A 21,465-nucleotide genomic window follows, 5' to 3' on the forward strand; every position below is an offset into this window, starting at 1 on the left:
AATCAACATTTAAATATTTAAACTTTTAATTATTTTTCATTAAGCCAATATTTAAAATTGTTTACATACTTACATTACACCTACACATATAACTTATATTTAGACTTTTGGCTTTATTTTTAAAATTTAATGAGGCTCCATTATTCTAATACAAAATAAAACACTTATATTTTTATATCTGATATCCTCCATTTAAATCAACTTACAAAAATTGTGGAGGAATTTTAACTCCAAAAGGTTTGTTATTCTAACCAACCAAAAAAAAACACTTTGGTGGATTCCGTCAAATTATTAATTCAGAATATATAAATTTATTTTAGGGTAAACCCAACCCTAAAAAAAATCACAAATATATATAGTCAAACCTATCTCTCACATCGATTTGTACAATTATTCTGTTAGTTCTTGTGTTCTTTCAGAGCGAAGCATAACTGCGGCGGCGAATCCATTTGGACAATTATTATAACTGCGGCGGCGAATCCATTTGGACAAGCATCCGCCTCGGCAGTCACGGTTGGCTCTGAGAGGCGTAAGATGGGTTTTTAGTAGATCTAATGGATTCGCTTCCCCAGTTATGCTACGCTCTCCGAAAGAACGTAAGAACGAACAGAATAATTGTCCAAATGGATGTGAGAGATAGGTTTGAGTATATATATTTGTGGGAGATTTCTTTTTAGGGTTGGGTTTACCCTAAAAGGAATTTATATACTCTATTTTTTTATGACGGGGAATTAATAATTTGATGAAATGCACAGAAGTGATTTTTTTGGTGTGGGCTAGAATAACAAATTTTTTGGACTTAAAATTCCTTCACAATTATTTTAAGTTGATTAAAAAAAAACCAAATATAAAAATATAATTGTCTTACTTTGTTCCAGAATCATGGAAGGGGCTTATTAAATTTTAAAAACAAAGTCAAAAGCTTGGTACATTGTAAATATGTAGGTGTAATGTAAGTATGTAAATAATTTTAAATGTTGGTTGTTAAATAAAGAGTTAAAAGTAATAAATAAAAAGTTAAAAAGTAATAAGTAAAGAGTTTAAAGTAATATAAACCCTATAGAGATGGGTGTAAACATTTAAATGTTAGCTCAATTAATAATAAAAATTTAAAGTGATAAAAATAATGAAATTTATTTTTTTATATTTTAATTTTTTATCGCTTTGTTACAATACAGTGACCTAATACCATTGCTTATCAATACCACATGCCCAAAACTATAACTTATTTTACAATCATTTTTTTATAACAATATGACAAGATTCTTAACCATGGATATTCCCCCCACTTTGCTATTAATGTTATGAACTTGTAAATAAGCTTTACTATAATACCATGGGCCAATACCATGGCTTATCAATAACACATGCCTAAAAATGATAACTTATTTCACAATGAAAATATTTTATAAAAGTATGACACTATTCCTTACTATGGATATTCACCCCACTTTACTTTGGATATTCTTAACTTGTAAATAGAATTTGATACAATACAATGGCCCAATACTATTGCTTATCAATACCACATGCCCAAAAGCCATAACTTATTTCACTATCAAAATATTTTATAAGTATTGTACTTTAATTTTATTTTATAACATTTTTTCATTAAATCTAAAAGCAAAAATTTATAATTTCTTTTGATATATATCTAAACCTTCTATGGTCTTGAAATTTATATAATGTAAATATTATTATTAATAACCAACATAGATCCATCTTAAGCAATGATCCGAGCAATTAGATCAAACAAAGTGAATAACAATAATAGAGAAAAGAGACTGCATGATTCTTTTAAGTTTTTGATTATTGTATTTTCTTTGACATGCTTGATGAAAAATGTAGGTTTACTATTTTCAAACAAAACGAGCATTTTAATTTACATAATTTGTTAAACATAATATAATGTGATCAAAGTTATGAAAGATAGGGGGGTGAGAGATAGGGGTGAGGGAGAGAGGAGTAGACGTTGGAAGAGTTGGAGAGTGGAGAGAGAGAAATAAAGGGAGAATGATGGGGTGAGTGAGATACAGGGAGGTGAGAGGGAGGGAAAGAGGGGAAGGAAGAAAGAAAGTAGGGGAGAGAGAGATAAGGAGAGAGAGGGAGTGAGAGGAAGGAAGAGAGAGATGAGGGGAGAGTGAGAAGGAGATAGGGAGAGATGGATATGAAGATGGAGGGGGAGAGGATGAGAGGAAATGACAAAGACATAGAGAGATAGAGGTGGATATAGAGAGGGAGTGACAAGGGAGAGATGGACAGAGAGTGAGGGATAGAGGAGAGGAGGTAAGAGAGAGAAAAAGAGAGTAGCGAGATAGGGAGATAAGGGGAAGAGAGAGAGGGAGACACATAGATGTAGGGGAAAGTGAGGAGAGAGCGAGGGAGTTACTGACAGAGTTGTAGAGAAGAGAGAAGGAGAGAGTGATGGGTGTGTGGGGGTGGGCGGCAGGGGAGAAAGGACTCAAGGGAGAGAAGGAGAGAGAGAGACTAAGGAAGAGAAGGAGTTGGAGGGAGACAGAGGGAGAACGATGGAGAGAGAGAGGGAGTGAAAAGGGAGAGATAGAGAGAGAGTGAGGGGGAGAGAGTGAGAGAGATATATAAATAGATATGGAGAGAGAGTGTGTATGTTTGGGGGGTGAAATAGAGAGAGAATAAAGAAGAGACACATAAATACAAATATAGATATGATATAGTATTAAATAACCATCCTAGATCCATCTTACCCCCATATTAATCAAGCTCCTAGAGGGATCAAATATCTCGAGGTGCATGCCTTTTCTCAAGTTTTTCACTGAAAATATAGGTTTGACGCTTGATAGATACATGGTTAAGATGGATCTATGTTGGTTCATATTCTTAGATATTTGCGGAAGAGAATTGTGTAATTGATTTAGTGAGTCCAGTGTTATGGATAGATACTCCATCCATCATGATGGACCAAAGAGCATGAGATGATGGATGGAATAACCATCCAAAACATTAGATAGACTAAATATATTACACAATTCTCTTTAGGAAATCTCACCCAATAAATATAATTTATTAAAAAAAATTACAAAATAAAATGACTCAACCTACTTATTTGATATGTTTTCGTTATAAAAGAAAAGACTCACAATGGAAAATTTCATCCATATAAATATTCCATGTCTTAAAAAATCTATAATTTGATATTATAATATATCATTTTAACTCATTGACGTTTTTGTTATGAAGGAAAAAACTCACAATGAAAAATATCATCCATATAAAGATGCCATGTCTTAAAAAATCTATAATTTGATATTAAAATATACCATTTTAACTCATTGATTTCTCCTTAAACATTGGAATGTTCTCAAAAACATTGGGATAAGAGTTCAATTCTCTTGCTTGAGGTCAATTCTGTGGTTGAACTAAATCTACTTGGTACTAAAATTCCATAGACATAATGATCACTAATATCAAAATACCATAAACCACACTAAATAAAAACACACAAACACTGAGTTAACATTTGAGAGTATTACCTTTTTCAATTACAATTAATAGCTTTTCAACTAAAAACCTTACTATTTTACATATCAATATTTCAATTATTATATTTCAAAGTGATATTAATAATATTTGGAAAGAAAGCCCATTCCTTAATTTTTATTAATATATTTGTAAGTTTTGTTCATAACTATTTAAAGAAAAACATTGTTATTTCCCGTTTCCATCTTTTGTTATTATGTTTACAACTTTTAAATAATATTAAATTAATGATAATTTTGAATTATTTTTTCTTAAAAAGAAAAAGCGATAATAAAACGCAATAATATTATATTTGATATTACATATTAATCAATGAGAAAAGTAATTAAACTAGGTTTAAGTAAGATAAATTTCGTATGTAAAAATTATACCAAATTGAAGGGAAATAAATAATTATATTTTTATTTCTCAAGAAAATATAGTTAAATTTGTTATGATGTTGTATGATTTAACATTTCAATAAATTAATATATAGGCTAAGAAATCACATTATGTCCCCTAAATTAGGGCCTTCAATAAATGTTAGAAAAATAAAAATTGTCTTTTACCATTTCAACATCATTGATAAATGTTAACTAATTTACTTATCATGTGTGTCTTTTATAAGATGTTAGAGAGAAATATGGTTCAATGGATAAAAAACATTATAAAATGAAATTTTATATTTTAGTAATGACTTTTTGCAATGCATACAAAAATTTTGGTGTCATATGATGTGTAATCAATAGAATTTCATTAAAAGGATTATATAGTTGAGGTCTATGAAAAGTTGTGCAGGATCATAAAATTTTAGGTCACAAATCATATGCACTATGTTATGGATTAATCTATGATATAGGATTGAGGTCAATACATAAAATAAGACAATATAATCAACTTAGATATTTCCATAAGTTGAGGAAGCTAAAGTAAAAAGAGGACTTAATTTCTTAGAAGGAAATATGAAATGAGCCCCAACTAGTAATTATATATAAAAATATTTTGATATAAAATCTTTAAGTGACTAAAACATATTTTCAAATACAACTACAATATCTAAAATTTAAAAATGCCTGATTATATAACTACTAATTTTGCAATTTTTTTGATTTAGTAGGAAATAAAAGATGCCACAAATTATTTAATTACCATTACATGGAATAATAACTACAATAGAAAAAAGACATTCAAATACGAAATTAAAATACATAGAGTTGACAAACATTGTTTCAAATCTATGAGGAATTATTAATGTATCCTATCTACTTTCACTGGAAAATACTAAATACTACTCATCACTTGTTCACTTTTCTTCTTTTAATTCAATTTGGAAAAATTCTACTATTGTTTTTTAATCTACTTGATTAAACCACATCCCAAATTTGCCCTCATCTCTTATGTAAAACCCCTTTTTATTCCTTATCTTTCTTACTGTGTGACTACTAACGGTATCAATGTTCCTATTCGCCTTAACTACAAATGGTATCAATATTCCCATTCCCCTTAACTCTTGATAGGTGTTTTTCTTCCACATCCCATAAAGAAACATGAATAAATCCCAATCCTTACCAACACTCCACTCTCAACTGTTTGTTAATCTTTTTTTTAATAAGAAGGAAGGCGTTGAATTCTCAAAACCATGCTCTATCGCCTGCTCCCTCATTCACGTTTTGTCCATGTAATGGTAATTAAATAATTAGTTCGGCATCTTTCATTTCGTACTAAACCAATCAACTTGCGAGATTAGAGTTATATTTTCAAGCATTTTGTAGTTGTATTTTTAAATATGTTTTACTGACTCAACTGTTTTATATCCAAATAGTTTTATATATAATTACTCGTTGAGGCTCATTTCATATTTCCCCTTCTAAACAATCAAGTCGTTAACTATATCCTCCTTCTAATGAAATTATATTCATTGCACATCATATGGCATCAAAAAAAATTTATGCATGGCAAGAAGTGATCACTAAAACATCAAGTTGCATTTCATGATATTTTTTTATCTGTTTGAACCATATTTCTCTCTAACTTATGAGAAAAAACACACATGATAAGTAAAACAATTATCAATCATGTTGAAATTGTAAAAACCAATTTTGATTTTTGTAACATATATTGAGGGCCCTAATCCAATGGACATAATGTGAATTCTTATTATATATATTAATTTATTGAATGGTTAAATCATATAACATTATAAGAAATTTAACTTTATTTTGTGAAAAATAAAAATATAATTATTTATTTCCCTTCAATTTTGTATAATTTTTCTATATGAATTTTATCTTACTTAACCATGTTTAATTTATTTCGTCTTTTATTAGTGTGGAATATCAGATAGGTTTTTATTGAGTTTTATTACCACTTTTTCTTTTTAAGGAAAATGTCACATCTCTACCCATTTTAACTTTAGGTAATAAAAAAAAAATTCTTGGGTCACGGTAATAACACCAACTATATACATATAAACGTATGCATAGTCGATATGAGCTTGCTGTATACCTTATCACAACGTATGTCAATGGGTTGATCTAATAAAAGATGTAAATTAACATTGTTATGAAGTATCTGCGTCTTAATATCATGCCATGAGTATTTTTATACTACGCAGCTACGTCTTGTCCGATTTTGTACCGAATGTATGAGGTGGCAATGCCATCTCAGAACACTTGGACTTGGCATTTAAGTCGACTGATCCGTTCACGTGATCTGGGTATGGCTCCCGTATTGGGAACTTCCCCACTTCTCCTCTTTGGTATTCCCGCTTCAATCAATGGTGGATAAACGATGGCCGAGATCAATGGAGGAAACAACTCCACGTCTCCTAGGTTGGCTTGTTGAGTTATAAAGGGAATTCCTCCGGATACTTCGCGATTTCTTTGGGTTTTGCTCGGCGTCCCATTGCCTCCGTGCCATTCTGTCACCGCTGCAAGTCAAACCCTCGGCTCTGTTACAATTTCCTTCAACATGCAACACTGCCGTGGCACCCCCGCTCCAGGGATACAAGCTACCTAGCTGGTTCGGTAAGATTCCTAACTGTTTAATAGAGATTGCGGGGTTTCCTATATTTACTCTTAAGGAACGATAATTACTGAGCTTTCCTCTTTGTCAAGTTATGAATGGCGGCCATAGGAGCTTATCGGCGGTATGCATATTCCATCAGATGTTAACCGGGCAGAACTCTTCACAGGTGCATAATGAATCTTCTCCTACACTCGGTGTATCTTATGGTTAAACAGTATTTGTCTTCTGTCGTAGGGATTATTCTCCGAGCGATTCTGAGTTCCCAACCCTACCGCTTCATGGTTGGTGCAGATGACAGAGAACCAATTTCTTCATAACCGCTGGGTTAAGTCCCTTTGTCTAGTTACCGCGGACCAAAGGAAAGTCAGTCTCTAGATCATGAGATTGTACTACTCGGCCGCTATGTAAAATGGCTACCTGAGCCTGGTTTCTTATATTATTGTGTTTAAAGTTTAGATTAGCACACTTCATAATTTCTCCGCATATATTCCTCGCTCTGGACCTTTTATGGGTAGGCGGCCCTTTGTTAAATTACGGACATTGGTTATATTTTACAGTTAATGACTACCATGCTTTTGTACAGTGCCTTGAAGAATAAGATCTCATACATTTCTTGATTATGTAATACGATTTTCTTGTCATAATATATATTTATTTTTTCCATGACTAACTCGGTTCAATGCTCTGTTTACATTTGCTTATTTCTCCATTGGGTCTTGGAATGCCATGAGAGGTCGCACCTGCATCCGATTCAATGGTTGCATGGTCGACCTTCGGCTTGAGTCTATGCGGATATACAACTGCCGGACCATCTATTTTTAAAGCATAAGCTATGGTTGTTTCTATATTCCAAACAGAAATTGCTCTATCTGAAATATGTATGGCGGGTTTTACTATTGCATGAATATCAGGGTTATATATATATATATATATATCATTTGTTTGCTACAGCAGGACCTATCTTACGCCCTTACGGCTCTTAGATCAGAACTATTGTATTATTATGAAATGATTTCCAACTCAGCACCACGAGGGCTATCATTTACATCGTTTACTGTTCTATTCAATGCTTATCATGTAAAGTCCATATGTATGCATAAGTTCTATTCCTTTTTATTCTTATCTATTTCTATAAAGAACAGAGCTGGATGTTCTCGCATGCAGTGCGCTCTTTGAAATCGAACCCGAACCCTTTGGTTCAAGGTTACGATGCAAGGAGTATGTATTATAATTCTGCGATAGTCTTCGAGCCTCTTCATGATGGTTTTCGAAGAGAATACAGGTTACTGATGGTTATGCCGGTTACGACGCTGAAGCCACTTAACTCTATGTTTATTGATTTACGCTTTTTCTTTCTTTTCTACTGAGCACGAAACCATTCAATACCGACTCGGTTATTCGTTCAAGATTCTGCTTGAAAACCCCGCCTTAAAGCTTGATGTCACGGCTCTTTATCTTCTACCTGTCTTTACAGTACTAAGCCAACATACTTGTCTTGAGGTTATCAGTTACTCAAGAATTAGTGGTTTACCCGTTTTTTAAGAATACAGGTTAGGGTAACAACACTATAGCAGAATCTTCCACTGTTTCAGTGTGATTTAGTTCCCTTACCCGGCCCTAACTTCCACAGGGACAGGTTACATTTCCCAGAAACCCCATCGGTGGCATTATAACTTTGCTGCTCCACGAATTTTAGGTTTTATAGCTAAAGTACAGATTCTAATGTTGTTCAATCTTTAACCTGATAAGAGTAACAGAGGTTTGAAGATATTCTGATCTAATAGGCTAATGTCTGCAACAGCAATTATTTACTCTACTGTTCTTAATAAAACCACTACAGGCTTATTAGGTTTCCGTTACTTACCTGGTCACGGCGCGTACTGTTTTTCTTGTAGCAAGCCTCCTGCAAATTCCTGTGTTAAGCTCGTTATCCTCCCAACCTTGAGACTTGTCCTTCAGGACCTGAGTCTCCCCCCCGAGCTTATGCTTACCGGATCCCAATCCTCAGTAAGATAGCACCTAGGGTCTTGACTATCTGGTCTTTACCAAACTTAGTCCAAAACCAGGTATGTTCTTTTTCTTTTCTTTTCTCCCTTTCTGTCTGTCACTACAGCACACCATTCTCCATCCACCTTCTCTCCCCTGTTAGGCTGCTCGCTGATCCATTTAACCAATGCCAAGAATTAGTTGTAACTGATATGTAATTTAAAATTACTTTTACGCAGGTTTGATTAACTGATTGGTAACTTAAAATTACCTTACGTGGGGTTAATCACAATAGGTATATTACATACTCCCCCCCTTAACAGGAACACCGTCCTCGGTGTTCATCTTTCGTCAGAACTTGATATTTTACTCGTGGTATTACCATCTAATCCACACAAAACGTGATCCTTTCTCTTGGAAATCAACGATTTCATTCCAAGAAAAGACGACAAACAAAATAGTAATGATATAGTCTTAAGAAATATCATTAGTTATAAGCATCAATAGTCATAATCATTCGTAATTGCAAAAATATGAAACTTCTAATCGCCACCACCTGGTCCTTATTCATTCATAATAAACAATTCTCTGTGTCAACTTACCATAACTTACCATCTTATGCTTGAAAATCATGAATACTTTCATGTAAGCCTGTTAATAGAGGTTAGACAATTCTTCAACCTTCCATGGTAAGTAGTTCCTGCAATATATGACTAACAAATTCAACCACATTAGTCACTATATTTTGAGTCAAATGAGACACTTTTGACCAGCAATCAATTGTGCAATGTTAGATGCTTTCTAAATCACAGTACTTTTACAAGTACTTAAAGAGCACTAACACTAATCATCAAATGATAAATCACTTCTCACGTGCACACTGAACGAATTCTCAATAAAGACATCTGTAAAGTACTTCAAGAAGTACCAAAAGAGCACCTAGCTCTCTAATCATCAAAACAGTCAATCACTGCATCAAGCAAGAATTGTCTTAGCTCCCACTAAGATGTTCACAACATTAATAACACAATAAAGGAATTAACATTTCCATTTATTCTTTATTGAGCACTAAGCTCATTTCTTATTAAATGTGCATAACATATTTTACACAACTATATGTAAAATTCATTTTTAACATAACATATAGTTGATTAGTTAATTCCTTTAGCCATGAGTCCACAATGGACTAAAGAATTCCCAACCCATGGAAACTGGTTCTCACAACCAAATCGAGTCATTTTCACATCGAGATAGTTGCTTTGATAGAGACCTTACCAGGTCTAACATAGAATTCCACTGGCCAACCAGCTGAAGAATTCTAGGGAGAAGAAATCTGGGCTGAAGAATTCTAGGGAGAAGAAATCTGGGTAGAGAAGTACCATCAACCCCTCCGGGCAGGTAACTGTCACCAACCCAAGGCATTCCAGCCTTTCACAATCTGGGCAGACAAGTACCATCAACCCCTCCGGGCAGGTAACTGTCATCAACCCAAGGCATTCAAGCCTTTCACAATCCGGGCAGACAAGTACCATCAACCCCTCCAGGTAGGTAACTGTCATCAACCCAAGCACTTGCAGGTCCTACTCGACCGCAATTACATTGGTCTCGCCAGTAAACGCTATCTGATCCTAACCAGACATAGCGTACACAGGAAAATTCTTTCCTCTTATGCCATCTGATCCTAACCAGACATAGCATGAATATTATCATTAGCACAACAAACATGCATGTATACCATGCATTTACACTTAACCCCCAACATGGGTCCACAACATCAAGATTGATGGAAACATATCTATCATACACGTTATATGCATGCAAATTTTCCAAATAACATAATTCATGCATATCATATAACATCATTCTTTCTCATTTATAATTGCATTTCACATTGCAGCAATTTATGTGATGAGTTTTCTTGTTGCCATTAAGCTACCACTACTTAATCCCATCAGCATCATAGTTATAAATATGCATCAGTTAACACGTATTCCATTTCCAAGAATGTTCATGCATACAATATTGTCATGTATAAAAGCATATGCAAATACTCATTAATGTATAAATGTCAACAACAGTTGAGTTAACAATCTAAGCATTTCCAATTTTGCCATAATCTGAGGTCCTAATTCAATTCGTCATTAATGGAGTATTATCTTACGTTTACTATGGCTAGCTTGGGTCATGCATTGGTAATGTAATTAAACATAATCTCTAACATACAAAGATCATAACTCTATGTCATAATGACTAATCTTTGTGCATACCATTGCTTATCATATAAGCCTTTCACTAGCATACTACCATCATCTCATACAACAAACTACATACCTCTTTCTTAAGGAAGTCATTTTAATCCTCATTTCTCTATCTTCCGATGTGAGGATTTCTCAAGATTCCCTTTCAAGAAATTATTAAAGATGTCTATCTTTCGGCATAAAAACCAAGATACAAAAACAAGGTTTACTTATCCTTTATGCATCAAATCAAACAATCAACACAGCTCTTCCAACAAGACAATCTCTCCAAGAGATTATTATTTTCAAGGAAGCTATCATGACCACTTTCTGTAAGTACGCACAGTCTCATAATTCCAAAGTCAAAATAGCTACCAATATGCAACATGTGTTCTCCTAACACAATTACTTTACTTAATGCACATAGTTCTTTTCATGAAACAAGTAAGGATTTTGGTTCTTGTATGAACACTATTCTAAACACTATTCTAATGTGTCTTTAAAGGAAAGAACCTCTATTTCCATTTTCAAGAACTCTCATAAAATCCTTTATCTTCATACATGAAGTATGCATACTCTTAGGATGAGACTATATTTATGTATATATGTAATATACTCTTTCCTCAAGAAATTAGGGATAAATATCTATGTGCCTAGAAGCACATCATTAGTTATCTTTTATCATGCTTGTAATGCATAATCATTTCACTAGAACTTAGAGACTAACTAGAATCATAATGCAATTAGCATATATATATATATATATATATATATATATATATATATATATATATATATATATATATATATTTTCAAGAAGCTTTTATCAAATAAAGATACATATTTTAATTCAAGCAAACCTGGCCACCTTCCATGCTATGTTCTCAGGAGATTTATATACCTCATCCTCTTTCTCAAGAAGATACTTGGCTATATTTAACAAGGATTTTATAGACCAGAGACAAGCATTTCACACACAAGACTCACGTGGAGTCTTTCTAATAGGAACTACCTATTTTCTTTACCAAGAAAACATACAAGATAATCAATCTTTAGCTGCATGCCTTAACACATTTTCTTTACCAAGAAAATCTATAAAAGAACCATTCTTTTATTGCATGCATTCAAATACTTTCTCTACTAAGAAATCATATAAAACATTCATACGTGTTCTTCAAGTAAGTGAACAAGACACTTATCTTATCCTTGGATCAACATGCATAACTAACAAGTTAAACCACCCCTACCAGAAGCAATTGCTCTACTTATGCAATTAGAAGCATAATCTCCTAAGTGTCACACATGCACTAGAGCTACCATTTGGTGCTATATGCAACAACTATCATAACACTACTATGTGACCATTTCAAAATAATGAGTTCAAGGAGACATTATGAAAATCATTAACATCAACACTCTATAGTTATCATTTTCCAACTCCTTAAGCATGGTCAAAGGAATACTCACATGCACATCGAGCGCTTATCTAGTCATCCCAAGACTTAGAGTCTTCCGCAAGATTCTAACACTCAAAGCTTGCTTTATCTGGTCATCACCAGACTTAGCGATTTCTTCTTCCCATCTCCGTCTGTCCCTACAGCACGGTCTTCTTCCTTCTCCTTGCTTCCTTTTCCTTTGGAAGCATCTATGGTTGGGGAAGGTAATTAGAGTTTACTGACAACTGTATTAACACAGGTAGTCTATTTATGAATAATTATCACATGTAATTATACCATGAATGGGTCCTAGAAATGTTACCCACTGAACATGCCTCTACCCTTAACTTCACACTGGAATGTAACATGCATAAGAAATCCATCATTCCCATAGTAGAGATAAATTCAACCATCATTTAATCGAGGCTCCAATGGTTTTTGTCTCCCAACAAGTAATGATCAACATCAGCACATACCATGCTAATGGATTTCAGTTAATTAGAAGGTAATCATCATTAAAACTATTTGGACATAAGCATATACTATTCATCATGCATTCTCATGGTGAATAAAAATAAGACTCTTCTCATAAACAACTAGAACTATAGCACAGAGAGAGTAAGAATTTTCACACACACGTTCCATGCATGTGACATCAATCAACTTTACTTGTTTACGAATTGTAGCAATCTTAGTCCAATTCAGTTAATGCATATAAGTTCTATGGGTTAGTCATACAACACTAACCAATCTCAACTACCAATCATCTTCATGTATCCATGACAAGGCTAAATCAAAAGTTATTTATGACACTCAAGTATCGCTGCTTCACCCATTGCATGTTTTTTTTTTCCAATATCTAAAGGGGTTCTTCTAATGTCTTTTTTTTTGTAAAACAATTTTTCATCCTATTCAAGGATGTTCCCCCTGATTTATATTCATGCATTGGCCTATTAAGTTTTGTTCATTGTAATTCCAATCTAGTTCAATATATGCATTGTTGTTATTGCCATATGTGCAAATCAAAAGTTGGTAGTTGATCATCACTTCCTCAATGAGTGTTCAATATTGTTCTTAAGTGCGACAAAAGTTTCATTGTCTTTTATCCTCATCAGGAATCCAATGTTATGAATGTAGTTATGCAACAACTTATCACCTACTTCTCAAAGAAGTTATAAACATGAATCACACCTGTCATGCCAAAAGTAGTGTACGACATAAATGAATATGCGAATGATTAAAGTGTACGACATAAATGAATATGCGAATGATTAAACTCATACCTGAGTTAATGCCTACTGATGGCGTACTTCAATATCCTTTCCGCTTACCAATTCCCAAAGGCGCCAGTATTGCAACTTGGCTGTGATAACATATTGTCACATCTCTACCCATTTTAACTTTAGGTAATAAAAAAAAATTTATTGGGTCACGGTAATAACACCAACTATATACATATAAACGTATGCATAGTCGATATGAGCTTGCTGTATACCTTATCACAACGTATGTCAATGGGTTGATCTAATAAAAGATGTAAATTAACATTGTTATGAAGTATCTGCGTCTTAATATCATGCCATGAGTATTTTTATACTACGCAGCTACGTCTTGTCCGATTCTGTACCGAATGTGTGAGGTGGCAATGCCATCTCATAACACTTGGACTTGGCATTTAAGTCGACTGATCCGTTCACGTGATTTGGGTATGGCTCACGTATTGGGAACTTCCCCGCTTCTCCTCTTTGGTATTCCCGCTTCAATCAATGGTGGATAAACGCTGGCCAAGATCAATGGAGGAAACAGCTCCACGTCTCCTAGGTTGGCTTGTTGAGTTATAAAGGGAATTCCTCCGGATACTTCGCGATTTCTTTGGGTTTTGCTCGGCGTCCCATGGCCTCCGCGCCATTCTGTCACCGCTGCAAGTCAAACCCTCGGCTCTATTACAATTTCCTTCAACATGCAACACTGCAGTGGCACCCCCGCTCCAGGGATACAAGCTACCTAGCTGGTTCGGTAAGATTCCTAACTTTTTAATAGAGATTGCGGGGTTTCCTATATTTACTCTTAAGGAACGATAATTACTGAGCTTTCCTCTTTGTCAGGTTATGAATGGCGGCCATAGGAGCTTATCGGCGGTATGCATATTCCATCAGATGTTAACCGGGCGGAACTCTTCACAGGTGCATAATGAATCTTCTCCTACACTCGGTGTATCTTATGGTTAAACAGTATTTGTCTTCTGTCGTAGGGATTATTCTCCGAGCGATTCTGAGTTCCCAACCCTACCGCTTCATGGTTGGTGCAGATGACAGAGAACCAATTTCTTCATAACTGTTGGGTTAAGTCCCTTTGTCTAGTTACCGCGGACCAAAGGAAAGTCAGTCTCTGGATCATGAGACTGTACTACTCGGCCGCTATGTAAAATGGCTACCTGAGCCTGGTTTCTTATATTATTGTGTTTAAAGTTTAGATTAGCACACTTCATAATTTCTCCGCATATATTCCTGGCTCTGGACCTTTTATGGGTAGGCGGCCCTTTGTTAAATTACGGACATTGGTTATATTTTACAGTTAATGACTACCATGCTTTTGTACAGTGCCTTGAAGAATAAGATCTCATACATTTCTTGATTATGTAATACGATTTTCTCGTCATAATATATATTTATTTTGTCCATGACTAACTCGGTTCAATGCTCTGTTTACATTTGCTTATTTCTCCATTGGGTCTTGGAACGCCATGAGAGGTCGCACCTGCATCCGATTCAATGGTTGCATGGTCGACCTTCGGCTTGAGTCTATGCGGATATACAGCTGCCCGGACCATCTATTTTTAAAGCATAAGCTATGGTTGTTTCTATATTCCAAACGGAAATTGCTCTATCTGAAATATGTATGGCGGGTTTTACTATTGCATGAATATCAGGGTTTTATATATATATATCATTTGTTTGCTACAGCAGGACCTATCTTACGCCCTTACGGCTCTTAGATCAGAACTATTGTATTATTATGAAATGATTTCCAACTCAGCACCACGAGGGCTATCATTTACATCGTTTACTGTTCTATTCAATGCTTATCATGTAAAGTCCATATGTATGCATAAGTTCTATTCCTTTTTATTCTTATCTATTTCTATAAAGAACAAAGCTGGATGTTCTCGCATGCAGTGCGCTCTTTGAAATCGAACCCGAACCCTTTGGTTCAAGGTTACGATGCAAGGAGTATGTATTATAATTCTGCGATAGTCTTCGAGCCTCTTCATGAGGGTTTTCGAAGAGAATACAGGTTACTGATGGTTATGCCGGTTACGGCGCTGAAGCCACTTAACTCTATGTTTATTGGTTTACGCTTTTTCTTTCTTTTCTACTGAGCACGAAACCATTCAATACCGACTCGGTTATTCGTTCAAGATTCTGCTTGAAAACCCCGCCTTAAAACTTGATGTCACGGCTCTTTATCTTCTGCCTGTCTTTACAGTACTAAGCCAACATACTTGTCTTGAGGTTATCAGTTACTCAGGAAGTAGTGGTTTACCCGTTTTTTAAGAATATAGGTTAGGGTAACAACACTATAACAGAATCTTCCACTGTTTCAGTGTGATTTAGTTCCCTTACCCGGCCCTAACTTCCACAGGGACAGGTTACATTTCCCAGAAACCCCATCGGTGGCATTATAACTTTGCTGCTCCACGAATTTTAGGTTTTATAACTAAAGTACAGATTCTAATGTTGTTCAATCTTTAACCTGATAAGAGTAACGGAGGTTTGAAGATATTCTGATCTAATAGGCTAATGTCTGCAACAACAATTATTTACTCTATTGTTCTTAATAAAACCACTACAAGCTTATTAGGTTTCCGTTACTTACCTGGTCACGGCGCGTACTGTTTTTCTTGTAGCAAGCCTCCTGCAAATTCATGTGTTAAGCTCGTTATCCTCCCAACCTTGAGACTTGTCCTTCGGGACCTGAGTCTCCCCCCGAGCTTATGCTTACCGGATCCCAATCCTCAGTAAGACAGCACCTAGGGTCTTGACTATCTGGTCTTTACCAGACTTAGTCCAAAACCAGGTATGTTCTTTTTCTTTTCTTTTCTCCCTTTCTGTCTGTCACTACAGCACACCATTCTCCATCCACCTTCTCTCCCCTGTTAGGGTGCTCGCTGATCCATTTAACCAATGCCAAGAATTAGTTGTAACTGATATGTAATTTAAAATTACTTTTACGCAGGTTTGATTAACTGATTGGTAACTTAAAATTACCTTACGTGGGGTTAATCACAATAGGTATATTACAGAAAAATATTTCAAAATTATCATTTCAAAATTGTCATTAATTTAATATTATTTAAAAATACTAATCATAATAACAAAATATGGAAAAGTGAAATAACAACACTTAGAAATATATTAATAAAAATGAAAGAATACGGCTTTCCTTTTCAAATATTAGAAATATCACTTTGAAATATAATAATTGAAATATTGATATGTTATTAATTGTAATTGAAAAAGGTAATACTTATAATTATAATTTAAATGTTAGTTGAGTTTTTGTGTGTTTTTATTTAATGTGGTTTATGGTATTTTGATATTGGTGATTATTATGTCCTTGGAAAATTAGTACCAATTAGAATTTAACTCTTAACTCCTTAAGCAAGAGAATTCAACTCTTAACTTCTTAATAGAAAATGTGCTTTAACATTAGAGACTCACCAACTAAACTAATCCTTGAGGATAACGTAAATTAAAACTTATTAAAAAAGTGATCTTTCAATATTATGGAATACCTTATCCTTATCTATATTTACTTAAAATAATTTAGAAATACTCTACTTACTAGAGAAATATATTTGAGAACTTTCCAATGTTTAAGGAGAAATCAATGAGTTAAAATTATATATTTTAATACCAAATTATAGATTTTTTAAGACATTGAATCTTTATATCGATGATATTCTTCATTGTGTTTTTTCTTTTATAATGAAAACATCTAAAATGAGTGACCTCATTGATATGAGTCATTTTATTTTGTAATCTTTTTAATAAATTATCTCTGTTGTTGGAGATTTCTGGAAGAGAACTGTGTAATAGATTTAGTCCATCCAAAGTTTCGAATGGTTACTTCATCCATCATCTCAAGTTCTTTGGTTTGTCATGATGGATGGAGTATCCATCCATAACATTGGACTCACTAAATAAATTGAAAAATTCTCTTCGAGAAATATCCAAGACTATGAACCAACATAGATCCAACTTAACGTTGTATGTGTCACCCTTCTAGAGGGATCAAATCTCTCGATGTCTAGACCTATGTTTTGAGTGAAAAACTTGACAAAAGGTTTTCATCTCGATATATATGATCCCTCTAGGAGCTTGATTAATATGGGGTTAAGATAGACCTAGGATAATTATATAATACTATGTCATATCTATATTTGTATCTATGTGTCTCTTAATTATTCTCTCTCTCTATTTCATCCCATAGCATACGCACTCTCTCTCCATATCTATTTATCTCTCTCTCCAACTCTTCCCCCGCCCCCTCTCTCTCTGCTACTCTCCTCTATCCCTTGTCACTCCCTCTCTCTTTCCCTCCAACTCCCTCTCTTCTCCTCTCTCTCTCTCTCCTTCTCTCTCTTGAGTCCTTTCTCTCTCCCTTTCTCTCCCACCTCCCTCTACCTCTCCCCCTCTCCACCCATCACTCTCTCCTTCTCTCTTCCCTACAACTCCATCACTAACTCTGTCCCTCTCTCCTCTCTTTACTCTCCATCTATCTGTCTCCCTCTCTCTCTTCCCCTTCTCTCCCAATCTCGCTACTCTCCTCTTCTCTCTCTTACCTACTCTCCTCTCTCCCTCACTGTCTCTCCATCTCTCCCTTGTCACTTCCTCTCTATATCCACCTTTATCTCTCTATGTCTTTGTCATTTCCTCCCATTCTTTTCCCCTCCATCTCCATATCTATCTCTCCTTTTCTCTCTCCCCTTATCTCTCTCTTCCTTCCTCTCACGCCTTCTCTCTCTGCCCTCCTCTCTCTCTTCTCTCATCTCTGTATATCTCTCTCACCCATCACTCACTCTCTCTCTCTCTCTCTCTCTCTCTCTCCAACTCTGTCACTTTGTACTCCCCTCTACCCCACCCCCCTCTCTCTTAAATTTGATCGCATTATATTGTGTTTAAGAAGTACCTGAATTAGAAAAAAAAGAAAACTCAATTAGTTGTAAGATATTAAACCTATATTTTGGATCAATCGTGTCAAAGAAAAGACAATCATGAAAAACTTAAAAGAATCATGCACTATCTTTTCTATCTTATTGTTAGTCACTTTGTTTGACTTAATTCCTTGGATCTTTACTTAAGACGGATCTATGTTGGCTATTAATAATAATATTTATATTATATAAATTTCACATATTTATATATAAAAATATTCTGATTTTTTATTTTATTAAAACGGTGATTTAATTTCTATGGGAATATTTTTAATCATTACTAGGATAGAAGGTTTAGATATATCTCAAAAGAAATTATAAAATTTTTCTTTTAGATTTAATGAAAAAAATGTTATAAAATAAAATTAAAATACAATATTTATAAAATATTTTGATTGTGAAATAAGTTATGGTGATTGGGCATGTGGCATTCATAGGTAATGGTATTGGTCCATGGTATTCTAACAAATCTTATTTACAAGTTAAGAATATCCATGGTAAAGTGGGGTGAATACCCATAGTAAAGAATCTTGTCATATTGTTATAAAATATTTTGATTGTAAAATAAGTTATGATGTTCAAGCATGTGTTATTGATAAGCCATAGTATTGTAACAAAGCTTATTCACAAGTTCATAATATTAATAAAAAAGTAAGGGTGAATATCCATGATTAAGAATCTTATAATATTGTTATAAAATATTTTGATTGTCAAATAAATTATGGTTTTTGGGCATGTCTTTTTGATAAGCCATGGTATTAGCCCATAGTATTGTAACAAATTTATAATAAAACAAAAATTTTAAAAATTTAATATCACTATTTTTATTACTTTAAATTTTTATTGTTAATTGAAGTAACATTTAAATGTTCAAAGTCATACCCATACCTGGGTTTATATTACTTTAACTTTTTATTTATTATTTTTTAATTTTTTAGTTATTACTTTTAACTCTTTATTTATTACTTTTTAAGTTTTAAGTTATTACTTTTAACTCTTTATTTAACAACCAATATTTAAATATTTAAACTTTTAATTGTTTTTTATTGAGCCAACATTTAAAATTGTTTACATACTTACATTATACCTATATATGTAACCTACACTTTTGGGTTTGTTTTTAAAATTTAATGAGACTCCATTATTCTACGACAAAATAAAACAATTATGTTTTTATATTTGATTTCCTCCATTTAAATCAACTTACAAAAATTGTGGAGGAATTTTAACTCCAAAAGGTTTGTTATTCTAACCAACACCAAAAAAATCACTTTGGTGGATTCCGTCAAATTATTAATTCAGAATATATAAATTCATTTTAGGGTAAACCCAACCCTAAAAAGAAATCTCCCACAAATATATATAGTCAAACCTATCTCTCACATCGATTTGTACAATTATTCTGTTCGTTCTTGTGTTCTTTCAGAGCGAAGCATAACTGCGTTGGCGAATCCATTAGATCTACTAAAACCTATCTTACGCCTTTCAGAGGCAAGCGTGACTGCTGAGGAGAATCCGTTAGGTCTACTGAAGAGCCATCAATTAGATCACTTTAGACCTTCGTAGGTTATGTCTAAAAAGCCATCGATGGCTTCCGAAGCGAGCTCAAATGAACGACACTCTCTTTGTGGTGGAAGGAACAGCAGCCCTCGCTCGAGAATAGACCACGCTTCCAACAGATTTTGAGAATATCTTAGAATCTGTACCAAACATATTCTAGTTAGTGTTTAAGCAAATGATTCTTCTCAACTTATTATTGGAATGATTCTTGAATGTAATTTGTTCGAAGCGTGGGCCAGTGTGGAGCGAGGGCTGCTGTTCCTTCCACCACAAAGACCAAGTGTCATTCATTTGAGCTCGCTTCCGAAGCCATAGATGTCTTTTTAGGATAAAACTCAGTAGATCTAGTGGATCCGCCTGCGCAGTCACGCTTGGCTCTGAGAGGCGTAAGATGGGTTTTTAGTAGATCTAATGGATTCGCTTCCCCAGTTATGCTACGCTCTCCGAAAGAACATAAGAACGAACATAATAATTGTCCAAATGGATGGGAGAGATAGGTTTGAGTATATATATTTGAGTATATATATATATAGTAATAAAAGCACCAACCACCTTGATTTGACATCTCAGTGCTCCTGAATAGAAGAAATTGATGTTAAGGATTGAAAAAGTAGAGTAGAAGTGCTCTTCTTAATATTATCAAAGAGTTAAAAAGAGTTAAATAGATTATATAGCATACATCAACATTAAATAATTGAAGTAGAAGTCAACTGAAACTCAACTATTGAGCTAGAACCAATTATGACACTTTGATTGACACCTAGGAGGTGACTGGAAATAGTTTCTTGGAGGATCCCCTTAATTACTACCACAAAATAAATTTAAACTAAGATACATGGTGATGTGAGTCTCTGCTAGGTTTATAATTTTAGAATTTTTTGACATGAGCTACATTTCTTTTTCTTTTTATTCTCTTCCAAATCCTATATCCTCTAAATTATTAAAACTTTTTATTTTCTTTGTACGTTTTAAATTTCATATTCTTAATTGGTGTAACTCTTCCATTGTTCCAGGTTGTCTAATAATTTCATTGATTTCTTAAAAAATTGGCATATATGTAGACTTCTACCACATGTCATCTCCTAGAGTATGATTTCCATCATCAATTTTTTGTTTGTTTTCAACATTCATTTCTAAAATTTATATGCATACTTTATCAAAACATGTTATTGGAAGTGATGTTTCAAGGAACCTTATTTCATCTTCAAATGTTTTTTCTCCTTCCTAGTTGCTACTAACATCTGCACATTCAAAGTCAAGGTTAAGTTTACAAATATTTGCAGAACCATATTCTTTATGGTCTACAATGAGATATTTATTTTCTTGTGCTTCCTTCTTTGCTTCTGTCATTTCCTCTTATTTACTAACCTCTGATTCTTCAAATAGGATTTATTCCAATTGGTTTTTAGAACCAGTGGGATTCTCTCACCAAACTAATTAACAATTTATCAATAAGATCCTTTTGTTGCATCATATCGAAAGTTTCATCATTATCCAAACCGTATTC

The sequence above is a fragment of the Pinus tabuliformis genome, chromosome 8 (genome assembly GCF_031772625.1).
Source record: "Pinus tabuliformis cultivar Carrire ecotype Pingquan chromosome 8, CPIR1, whole genome shotgun sequence".
In the NCBI taxonomy this organism is placed as follows: domain Eukaryota; kingdom Viridiplantae; phylum Streptophyta; class Pinopsida; order Pinales; family Pinaceae; genus Pinus; species Pinus tabuliformis.